Below are 12306 nucleotides of genomic sequence, written 5' to 3'. Positions count from 1 at the left end.
TTTGGCGTCACACATGGCAGACTCGCTGTGCTGGGCAATCTCCAGTAATCCCAAAGCATAACATGAATCCCTGAACGTGGCACAATCCCTCTATTGATGACGCGGATGTCTTCGTAGCTAAGTGACCACATGCAACAACATGAAAAGGAAGCAATCTTCCAATTCGTTACGGTGTACTATGTACACTCTTCCATACAGATCACTTCACTGGTGCTCTAGACACGCAGGACAGTCATTCACAGTCGGAATGTTTTCCGCTCAACATTCAGATGAAAGACGTAAGCACTACTGGGTAAAGAAGAGGGTATGCTAATGGATCTGTACAACTGAAGGTGAAGAATGCCATTTGTTGCGTGGTGAACTGGCAGCCATGACGTGAGTGGGATCTCTGGAGATGTACATACCTTGAACGTTCTTAGATGTGGCACCCAGAGGAAACAATAATGCATGGGAAACCCCGGTGTTTGCCATAGAACTACAATACTGCTTATGTACACGATAAGTCAGGTAAGATGAACACTCCTTTCATTTAGTGAACGGTTACACATAGCTAACCGCGGTTTTTGGGCAATATTAGACCACTGACTTGGAAAAGGCTGGGTGATACTGGAAGATTTGTTCGATTACATCATTGTCAGATAGGCATCAGATACTAGGTTGTAAGGCGTACCCAGTAGCATGTAGAGATTGAGATCAAAATACAGTTATGAGGAAGAGTATGCTACAGTTTAAGAGATTATCCTGGAAAGACCAATACGGATAGAAGTGGGAAACGAAAGTACCAAGGAATGACGAGATTCGCTTGGATTCGTCTACGGCTATAGATATATCAATAAGGAATAGCTCAGTATGCGGTACAGTTCAAGAGGAATGGACATCCGCAGCTCGTGGTCGTGCGGCAGCGTTCTCGCTTCCCACGCCCGGGTTCCCGGGTTCGTTTCCCGGACGGGTCAGGGATTTTCTTCACCTCGTGATGACCGGGAGTTGTGTGATGTCCTTAGGTTAGTTAGGTTTAAGTGGTTCCACGTTCTAGGGGACTGATGACCATAGATGTTAAGTCCCATAGTGCTCAGAGCCATTTGAACCATTTTTGAACATCTCTATAAAGGGCCATTATAGAAGATGGAAAGTAAAACGTAAGTACAAAGGAGGTAACTGCGGAGAAACCATGGATAACAGAAGAAATACTACGGTTAATCGATGGAAGGAGGAAGTAAAACAGTGTTCAGGAATAGAGAAATAAAAGTCGCCGAGGAATTAATGCAACGTGAATTCCACTGTTAAATTCTGAGGAGAGAGCGGATAGGTGGAAAGAATAAACTGGAAGCCCCAAGGGGGGGGGGGGGGTGAGATTTGTCTGATGTGATAGTACAAGAAACAGTAGTCGATTTAGAAGAGATAGGAGATCCAGTACTAGAATCAGAATTTAAAACAACTTGGGGTACTTAAGATCAAATAAGGCTAAAGGGATGGATAACATTCCATCTGAATTTCTAAAATCATGGGGGAAGTGGTAAGGTACTCACTTTGGTGTGAGGAATGTAGGAGTCTGGGGACATACCATCTGACTTCAGGAAAAATATCATCCATACAATAGGCATCAGATACTAGGTTGTAAGGCGTACCCAGTAGCATGTAGAGATTCAGATCAAAATACAGTTATGATGAAGAGTATGCTACAGTTTAAGAGATTATCCAGGAAGAACCAATATGCATAGAAGTGGGAAACGAAAGTACCAAGGAATGTCGAGATTCGCTGGGAGTCGTCTACGGCTATAGATATAGCAGTAAGGAATAGCTCAGTATGCGGTACAGTTCCAGAGGAATGGACATCTCTAAAAGTCCGCAGCTCGTGGTAGTGCGGCAGCGTTCTCGCTTCCCACGCCCGGGTTCCCGGGTTCGTTTCCCTGACGGGTCAGGGATTTTCTTCACCTCGTTATGACCGGGAGTTGTGTGATGTCCTTAGGTTAGTTAGGTTTAAGTGGTTCGAAGTTCTAGGGGACTGATGACCATAGATGTTAAGTCCCATAGTGCTCAGAGCCATTTGAACCATTTTTGAACATCTCTATAAAGGGCCATTACAGAAGTTTGAAAGGAAAACGTAAGTACAAAGAAGGTAACTGCGGAGAAACCAAAGATAACAGAAGAAATACTACGGTTAATCGATGAAAGGAGGATGTAAAACAGTGTTCAGGAATACAGAAATAAAAGTCGCAAAGGAATGAATGCAACGGAAATTCTGAGGAGAGGGCGGATAGGTGGAAAGAATAAACTGGAAGCCCCAAGGGGGGGGTGAGATTTGTCTGATGTGATAGTACATGAAACAGTAGTCGATTTAGAAGAGATAGGAGATCCAGTACTAGAATCAGAATGTAAAACAGCTTGGGGTACTTAAGATCAAATAAGGCTAAAGGGATGGATAACATTCCATCTGAATTTCTAAAATCATGGGGGAAGTGGTAAGGTACTCACTTTGGTGTGAGGAATGTATGAGTCTGGGGACATACCATCTGACTTCAGGAAAAATATCATCCATACAATTCCGAAGATTGCAAGAGCTGACAAGTACGAGAATTATAGCACAATCGTGCATCCAAGTTGCTGACAAGAATAATATACAGAAGAATGGAAAAGGAAATTGGGGATGTGCTAGATGACTACAAGTTTGGCTTTAGAAAAGGTAAAGGCGCGAGGGAGACAATACTGACGTTGAGGTTGATAACAGAAACAAGTCTAAAGAAAAATAAAACCAGTTCATACGATTTGTCGACCTGGAAAAAGCATTCGACAGTGAGAAATGGTACAAGATGTTCGGAATTTTGAGAAAAATAGGGGTACGCTATATGGGGAGATGGATGATATACAATATGTTCAAGAGCAAAGAGGGAATAACAAGAGTGGACGACCAAGAACGAAAGGCTGTAAGAAAGGGATGCAGTCTTCCGTCCCTACTGTTCAATCGGTACATCAAAGAAGCAGTGATGGAAATAAAAGAAAGATTTGTTAGTGGAATTAAAATTCAGCGTGAAAGAATGTCAATGATACGATTCGCAGATGACATTGCTATCCTCTGTGAATGTGAAGAAGAATTGCACTATTAGCTGAATGGAATGAACCGTCTAATGAGCGCAGAATATGGATTGAAAGTAAATCGAAGAAAGACGAAAGTAATGAGCAGTAGCAGAAATGAGAACAGCGAGAAAGTTAACATCAGGATTTATGGTCATGAAATATATGAATTTAAGGAATTATGCAACATAGGCAGTAAAATAATGACGGGCGGAGTGAGGAGCACATCAGAAGCAGACTAGCAATGGCAAAAACAGCAATCCTGGCCAAGAGAAGTCTACTGGTATGAAACATAAGCTTTAATGTGAGGAAGAAATTTCTAAGAATGTACATCTGGAGTGCTGTACGAAGTGAAACACGGACTGTGGAAAAATCGAAACAGAAGAGAACCGAAGCATTTGAGATGTGGTGCTATAGTAGAATGTTGAAAATTAGGTGGACTGATAAAGTGAGGAATGAGGAGAGGAAAGGAATATGTGCTAAACGCTGATAAGGTGAAGGGACAGTATGATAGGACGTGTATTAAGACATGAGGGAGTGGAGGGAACGACTTTCGTGGTATTAGAGGGAGCTGTAGAGCGGAAAAACTGCAGAGGAAGACGGAGCCTAGAATACATCCAGTAAACAATTGAGGACGTAGGTTGCAAGTGCTGCTCTGAGGTGAAGAGGTTAACACTGGAGAGAAACTCGTGGCAGGGCGCACCAAACCAGTCAGACAACTGATGAGCCCCGCCCGCAACCCCTCCCCCTCCCAAAAAAAAGACTACTGAGGAGCCTGCGTGTTTTTGTTTTGTTATTATTTTTAGTGCTGGTGTCAACTGCGATATTCTTTTCCTTCTTGTTGTTTATCGATCTCTTATAACTTCATTCGGTAGCTGTTGAGAAGACAGAGTGACAGAGCATTGACGCTGAAACCTCTTGCAAAAAACTTCGAGAAATGCACTGGGATGTGACAGCACGGTGGGCAGAAACGACACGTTCGGTGTAAACTCTGCCAAGCAGGCGGCTCCGACCAGGCTGCGCAGTCTTATACTGTTAGATAGGCCTGCGCCACAAGAATAAAGCTTTATTGTCCCTTGAACCGACTTATGACCTAGGTCCAGGTTCACCTATGAATCCTGTAAATCGTAATACGACATAGGCTAGAAACGAGAGTGTCGCAAATTGCTGAGGAAAACTGTTTCACATTTGTGTATCCTCCTAGATAAATGTGAGCTGAAAAGAGAAATCAACTGTTTATTTCTTCCAAAATAAATGGGTATTATATACGCTGAAAAAAGCAACTGCTAAGTTAAATATCTAAATGTTAGAAGGAAGATTTTGACCTCTTTTTTCCTGCATGTAGCTGTGTGCTTCTTAAACTACATGCGGTCGGACAACTGTTTCTGCCGGCCGGGGTGGCGGAGCGGTTCTAGGCGCTGCAGTCTGGAACCGCGTGACGGCTACAGTCGCAGGTTCGAATCCTGCCTCGGGCATGGATGTGTGTGATGTCCTTAGGTTAGTTAGGTTCAAGTAGTTCTAAGTTCTAGATGACTGATGACTGCAGAAATTAAGTCCCATAGTGCACAGAGCTATTTGAACCATTTGAACAACTGTTTCTGCCCACTCTAAATTATATAATAAGGGATACATCACTGAACAAAACTTTCATTAAAATATTTTGGTGAGGAACTGTATGTCGCAAAACAAATATTCTTCCTAACGAAATATCGCTGCATGCTGAAAGTAAGCGCCTAATGAGAGTCTTACCAGCTGTGTGTAATACATCCTGTCGACCTATTTGACACTGCAGTGCAATGTGGTACACACGTAACTGAAATGAATAAATTACTAACAATGATTTAATTAACGACCCAAATCACACAAAGTAAATTTTGTCTTAAGAAAAAAAAGCTTTATCCTTTATGTAAGCATGAGTTCAAACTGTTGATCATGAAATGAAAGACACATTTGCAATCGCCGTTCGAAATAATGATTAACAGCTGTAATTACAGTGAATGATGTGGTAGAGCATGCGATTCGACGACACGTATCGTATGACATAGTTGGAGCTTCGTCATAGACTGCATCTTTGAGGGCTCGCCGAAGAAACAGAGAAAGGGGACTCAAGTCGGGGGAACTCACAGGCCATTAGGCAACAGAATTTCGTCCCATACAACCTCCATGGAAGTTCTCAAGTGTTAAAACACGAGACAAGTGAGCTAGACAATCGTCTGGCACCCGCATGCAGTGTAGAATATTCAACGGTACCTCTTCTATTAGAACCGGCAGAATGTTCGTCATAAGGCGTACCTACGAATGTCCATTTAGAACGCTTGAGATAAATTAAAGTCCCACAGTGTAATATCCTGTGATGCCACACCATACCTTTACCTTCCAAGGTCGTTGATGTTGCATCTGACAGACGTTGTGTGGACTTTCTGGTGCCCAGTAGTGCAAGTTATGCAAATTTACATTAGCATGGTAGGTAAACGTTGCTTCATCGCTGGAGAACACACGTTGGAAGAAACGTAGGGTCGTCTCTCAGTTGCTGAAGCGCAAACCGACAAAATTCCGAAAATCTTGTTCGACGTTCGAAGTCATAGACGTCGAGTGAGTGATGTGATCGATGCTAGGTGCGGAAATTCTGCCGACAGGATGCCAATGACAAAAAATGGTTCAAATGGCTCTGAGCACTATGGGACTCAACTGCTGTGGTCATTAGTCCCCTAGAACTTAGAACTACTTAAACCTAACTAACCTAAGGACATCACACACATCCATGCCCGAGGCAGGATTCGAACCTGCGACCGTAGCAGTCGCACGGTTCCAGACTGCGCGCCTAGAACCGCGAGACCACCGCGGCCGGCAAAAATGGCTCTGATCACTATGGGACTTAACATCTATGGTCATCAGTCCCCTAGAACTTAGAACTACTTAAACCTAACTAACCTAAGGTCATCACACAACACCCAGCCATCACGAGGCAGAGAAAATCCCTGACCCCGCCGGGAATCGAACCCGGAAACCCTGGTGTGGGAAGCGAGAACGCTACCGCACGACCACGAGATGCGGGCAATGTGCCAATGACATCCGACTGGCTGATTCCTCATTCCTTGGCAATACGTCGTACCATTCTTTCTGCGGATACATTATCGCCGTGGCCAGAATATTTTCTTCGTCTTCTCTGTTAGTTGCTGTCATCTTTCTTGTCCTATTTTTGAGGTTCAAGCAGCCCGTACGCACTAGGACATCGGGCAGTGGAGCTCTATACCGCTGCACTATTTTTACGGCAGTAATTTTTTACATTTACCATATAAAAGCAGCATATCTAACTGCTCCGCATAGTTGTACATGTCGCAACGCAAAGAATGTTGAAGCAAAAATGAACGGCCTGCAGTGCAGACAAGTAAACAGGTAAATGTGTTGACATTCTGACCCAACGTAGCATGACAACTCTGCTGGGTGGTGTTTCTACTACTAACGCAGATTCCCGCTACCGTGCTCTTATATTCTAGAATATTTCCCGAACTTTCTTACGACAGGTTTGAACGACAGGTTTGAATGTCAACATTAACAAATGCTATATCACTGTACTCTCTTCTCAAGAACTATCGAATGCAGTTATGAAAACTATGAAGCTCCATTTAAGAAACATGCTTGCATATATCTCAGTTGAAACGAACGCCTAAAAACTTTAACCAAACCAAAAAGTACGCTCCCTTCGAAGCTCTAACATTTTCCGGAAACCGTGTTCGGATGTATGCAAACATTCAAGAAATAAAAGTTCTATTACGTCTTATGTGACTCATCCTCTATATGCCCATCCTGCACAGTATGGCCCTATCTTAGTGTCGCTCATTACTCATACCATACACGAAGATGTCGCTACTCTTCGTGCTGTACTTACAACAACACTTTATAGCTTTGATGCTACTATTCAGTGCATGAACATGTGGAACATTGCTAAAAGTAAGTGAGAGTACGCAATAAGCCGTTGATTGTCTGTTTCAGTGGCACCAGACGTTCGTGCACGGTATGCTGTAGTGTACCATTTCCTTTCTGGCAATGGCGTCCGTAAAGGGAGCAGGCATTTATCCAGCAGTAGTATCAATGAGTAGTGAGTGGTCTTTAACATTTCTTAGTACACTCACTGTCTCGCATGCCGGGTGCATGTGTATTAACATATCCCAATGGTCTATGAATAATATGTCATGTTACCACTTGATGTGGGTGGATCATGTGTATGATCCAGAACTTTGGCGGATGTAATCAATACTAGCTGGACGGATTTTGGTTACTAACGACAGTAAGTTAAACAAGTGTGATAATCAACGTTTTTACTGATCAATCGTGTGCATCCATCAGTGACTGTGACAAATACGTTTCCTCTTATTAATAGATAATTCAGTTTCAACTGCTTTTGATGCAACATCTGTGCTATAACATCATGGCAATCATCAGAAGCTTCGTCATTCATAACCAACCTCATGATCTTTGGCACATGGGATTGCACGTTAATGTCATAAACAAGTCTGTTGGCTATGTTTCCTAATGTACATCAAGCCATCCTGCATGTGTTTCTATGTCTAGTGGAAGCTACCAGTGAATGTAGCTACCAGAATTACTCTTGCACCAACATTTTTGCCATCTATTTCTTTTGTAAGTGCGTCTTTAAGATGCATCTAGTGATCAACACACGAAAGCTGTTGATTCTGACTAAGGGACATGTTAAGGAAGTAAGTGTACTATATTTTTATATTTGGGTTAGAAAATGTCTATTTGAAAAGAAAAATGCAGGGTATTGTTGATACACTTCTCTATGTTTTTCACATAATCGCCGTCCCATTCAATGAATGTCGTGAGCCATGGCATAAGCTTCTTCGTGTCCTTCTAGAACTCCCCCGGCAGCTCCTTCCAACAATTTAGAATCTGTTTCTGCACTACTTCGTCAGTTGAAAATTTATTTCTATGCATGTGCGCCTTTCAGGGAGGAAAAAAGATGATAATTAGAAGGCGCCAAGTCAGGGGAATACAGGGGGTGGTTCAAAACATCCCAACCGAAAGAGTCTAAGAGCGCATTGGTGGCTGAGGCTGTGTCAGAATGGGTGTTGTTGTGCAACAAGCACACATCTCTCCCCAGCATTCCCTACTTTTGAATGCTCCTTGTGAGTTTCTTCAGGGCCTCACAATATCTTTTCGTATTGATAGTCTCCCCATTGGACAGAAATTTGTTCAAAATGATGCCATTTTGGGTTTCAAAACAGTGAGGCCACGATACTTTACCCGAAATTGTGGTTTCAAATTTTTTGGCAGTGGGGGTGGCGCCACTGTGAGAATGCTATTTCCCCTGAGATGTGTGGCGAGATACCCACACTTCATCTTACCCACTCCTTATCTCCAGTCACAACAGAGCTCAGAAACTTCTCACCTCCAGTTCAAGCCCCTCAAGAAACTGTCGATCCCTATCGACCCGATTTTTCTTATGCTGCTCTGTCAGCTGTTTTGGAGCTATCTTGCGCACAGTGTCCTGCATCCCAGGGTGTTTGTGAGAGTCTCGCATAAGAGAGTTCTTTAAAATCGTGGAAACAAAGCAGAAATTTCATCCACTTTCAATTAGCGGCCTTCACGAACAGTTTCCTCAATTTTCCGCCCCATCTCATCAGTCAAAATGGGTCTTTCACAACTCTGTTCGTCATCAACATTTGTCCCCAAACCACTTAAAAACACTCGTCCTGTTGATAACACCCTCACTATGTACTATTCTGATCCGCAAAAAAAATTTGGTAGATATTATACGTTACGCGAGTAGGAAGTTGATTACAGCATGTATCTTACAGTAGGTGGGGTTTCCTACTGTATTCTTGTAATGCTGGCTGTTGTCCAGGAATACCCCCTGTACCACTCAGTATTGCCAACCCTCAGTCAACCATTTCATGTCACGGTCACAGCACACCAACTGTCTGAACATGCCTCATATGTATTGGAGCCGCACAGTCTCAGTTTTAATAGACAAATGCATCAGAAACTGTTATGATTATTGACAGAAATTTAATAGAGGGTTGCAGATGTCTGTACGAATCACAAAGTGGTAAGCATATTGTACCATTGTACTCACCTTGCTTGCCCTGCTCCCACCGGACAATGGGCAGCATGCTGGAGGCCAGACTAGTGGTCATTATCTCCGTGAGGAGAGTGAGGGGAAAGAGCCTAGCCAAAGGGGGCTCGTAGCTCTCACGCTTATCACCTAAAAGAAAATACACAAGACCTAGTTGTCCTGTGGAGCATCTAAAAGATATAACTGACGATCACAAAGTATTCGTTTCAGCTAGTTATTAAATAGTTTATGCAACACAGCACGAATCCAATGTGGCCAGATAAACACTAACATGTGGGCAGAAAATAGTGTGGCACTCGTATAGTTCCAAAGTGCATGCAGTAAATAGAGGAACATAAACTATAGTGACATTATTGCCAAATGCGTTCAAACAGTATTAATTTACCGTTATTCTTTTCTTAGTTGCCAAAGATCAAACACTGGCCGACATCCATTGGAGAATGAAGAATGTGTATGGGGCAGAATATCTGTCGAAAAACACCGTTATGGCATGGTGACACGAAAATAGCTGTTGCTTCATGACAACGCATATGCCTATACTGCAAATTTCGATATTTAGAAGTTACGTCAACTCAATTGGGAGACACTTGCGCACCTTCCCTATAGTCCTAATCTCTGTCAGTGCGATTATCACGCCTTTGATCTCTAAAAATAGTCCGCGAAGGGTCAATGATCCCCGTCGGACGAGGATGTGCAGCAGTCAGTTACGGAGTTCTTCACGCAGGACACAGTGCTTTACGAAACAAGTATATTCAACCTAGTGAGTTGGTGAGATTATTGCCTTTGTGCCATGGCAATTTTCCCTTTTGGCATACCAATTCTGGACTGCATGACCTTGGAACAGAAACTTTTTGATCACCACTTACATTTTGATTTCCAATCGTAGGACAAAAAAGAGAAAAGCGCTATCGATAGTCAACAAGACATTCGGCAGATTTAACTTTCGACATATCGACAACATTAGTGGCTATCGCGCACTCATACTTTGGCCAAGACCAACTTTTGCGCATGTTGGCCTTACTTGAGTTCAGTTGTTGTTTTGATGCTCAGTTCAGTTTGTACTTGCAATTGAATACAATGTTAGTCTGCCTTTTATTGTTTTTGCGTTGTGTGCTGCTGTGATAGATTATAATTATGCGTGAGTCTGTAACAAGCAAGAATAGAAAAATGAATTTTATTCGTCCACTGGTATCATAATAACTCATAAAAGTATGCGCTCTACTCAATTACGTATCTATAATTGCTTAATGTTAGCGTTGGAGTCATTATTTGTAAACGGATGAAACTTTGGAGTTGCAATATTCCACTGTTTCACAATGCAGCGAAGCAGTAAACATAATTAAAAATACAGTAACGTTAAATTGAAATCAGTGCACAAAAATGCAACTGGAATTCTTGTGTCGCCTAAAAATCACGTTGATAAAAAAAATTGTATAAGTGGGGAAGGTAGCATTCCCTAAATTGCTCCAATTACTTCAATTATTAGCCCCAGCGGCAAAATATCGCTCAGTCTGGTCACCTGGGTGTTACTCAGTTATCAAAACTAGTTACGATGTGGGACAATAGGGAGCTGAAGAAGTATGTGATGATACAACATTCTATAGTTCGTTCATCTTTTCAGCAGGCTGTTTGAACTAGTCCGAGCCGATTAAATTCGCATTCCCTCACCCCTTCACCCTAGGACCTTTTACGCTCTTGTAACACTATAGTAACTAAAGTGACGAATCTCCTGCACAATTAAATCTTAATCTATGCATGTAATCATGCACTGTCACATGGCGAAACATGTACTATTAAAGGAAAAACATGCATCATCAGAATTACAGCTGGTGTTGAGATGTATTTCATCTTATTTGGAAACAATTACCACAATCAGATTTTTCTAATTCTCCACTTGACGTTGTAAGTCTGAGGCTTGAGGCACTGATCCAGCAATTCCTGGATTCGACAGGTGAGTTGGTTTGGACCCATCCACCAGCAACCTTGAAACTGGTTTTCTGTGTTCTCCCATTTCCAATTTAAACAAGTGCCTCCTTACTGTAGGCCACAGAAAATTGCTTCCGAATGGCTTTCATTCCTATAAGGATGCAACCTTTGTACCTAAATGAGAAGAGCTGCGTCGAAGGAGAGCCAAACATGGCTTCAGAGATTTCCAGAAGTAAAATCCACATTTACATCGGAATCCTGTTAGCAATCTTCATTTTATACTTTGTATCTGTGCCCAAATATGGTTCTATCATAAGAGCGATGTTCTAATGTGAAATGTTTTATTCATAATATCCTTGGGAGATTGAATCCAGGGGTCATAACTATAAAGTGTTTCTAAATAACGTCATTTAGACGACAACTTGTGTTCTGTATCGTAGAGGAATTTATTGCCATCGAAGGCTTTATAGCTATATTATCATGGACAAATACTAACTCATTTATGAAGTCACATACATTACAAGTTCAATCACTCACGATTGGTTTAGATATTATTAATAACCGAGTAGCAGCCTAACAAATGAATTAGAATGACCATGTGCTAAGGATAAGGAGCTAATCAGCTAATACTGCTACGAGAGTTCTTCCGTAACAGTGTTTTGGCTGCTGAATAATGAATTAACACAATCAGTAGGGTTCTATTGCAATAACAGCCACTAAGATGTTCAGTTGTGATTAAGTGATATATTCTTGATTTTACACAAATTTGAGGCTGTTTGTCTTTTGTCACATTTGGTAAATTGCTGAGGGTCAACTTGCGGCGTTAGGGACACGCTCTGTAGACAATATGTGTCACGGGCGGCCTTTCGCCATTACACCATGTCCCGATTACCTAGAGCTCTCTTAGCGATTTCGGCCCCTGCTCACTAACAGCTGTTGTATCTCTCTACCGCTAGTGGAGCACGACTATAGATGCCGGCCGCGGTGGTCTCGCGGTTCTAGGCGCGCAGTCCGGAACCGCGCGACTGCTACGGTCGCAGGTTCGAATCCTGCCTCGGGCATGGATGTGTGTGATGTCCTTAGGTTAGTTAGGTTTAAGTAGTTCTAAGTTCTAGGGGACTGATGACCACAGCAGTTGAGTCCCATAGTGCTCAGAGCCATTTGAACCATTTGAATGACTATAGATATCTAGCCGACATCAACCTGTGTGAGGC

This window comes from Schistocerca gregaria, chromosome 7 (assembly GCF_023897955.1).
Source record: "Schistocerca gregaria isolate iqSchGreg1 chromosome 7, iqSchGreg1.2, whole genome shotgun sequence".
NCBI classification, from domain to species: Eukaryota; Metazoa; Arthropoda; class Insecta; order Orthoptera; family Acrididae; genus Schistocerca; species Schistocerca gregaria.
Note: the sequence above shows the minus strand (reverse complement) of the source record.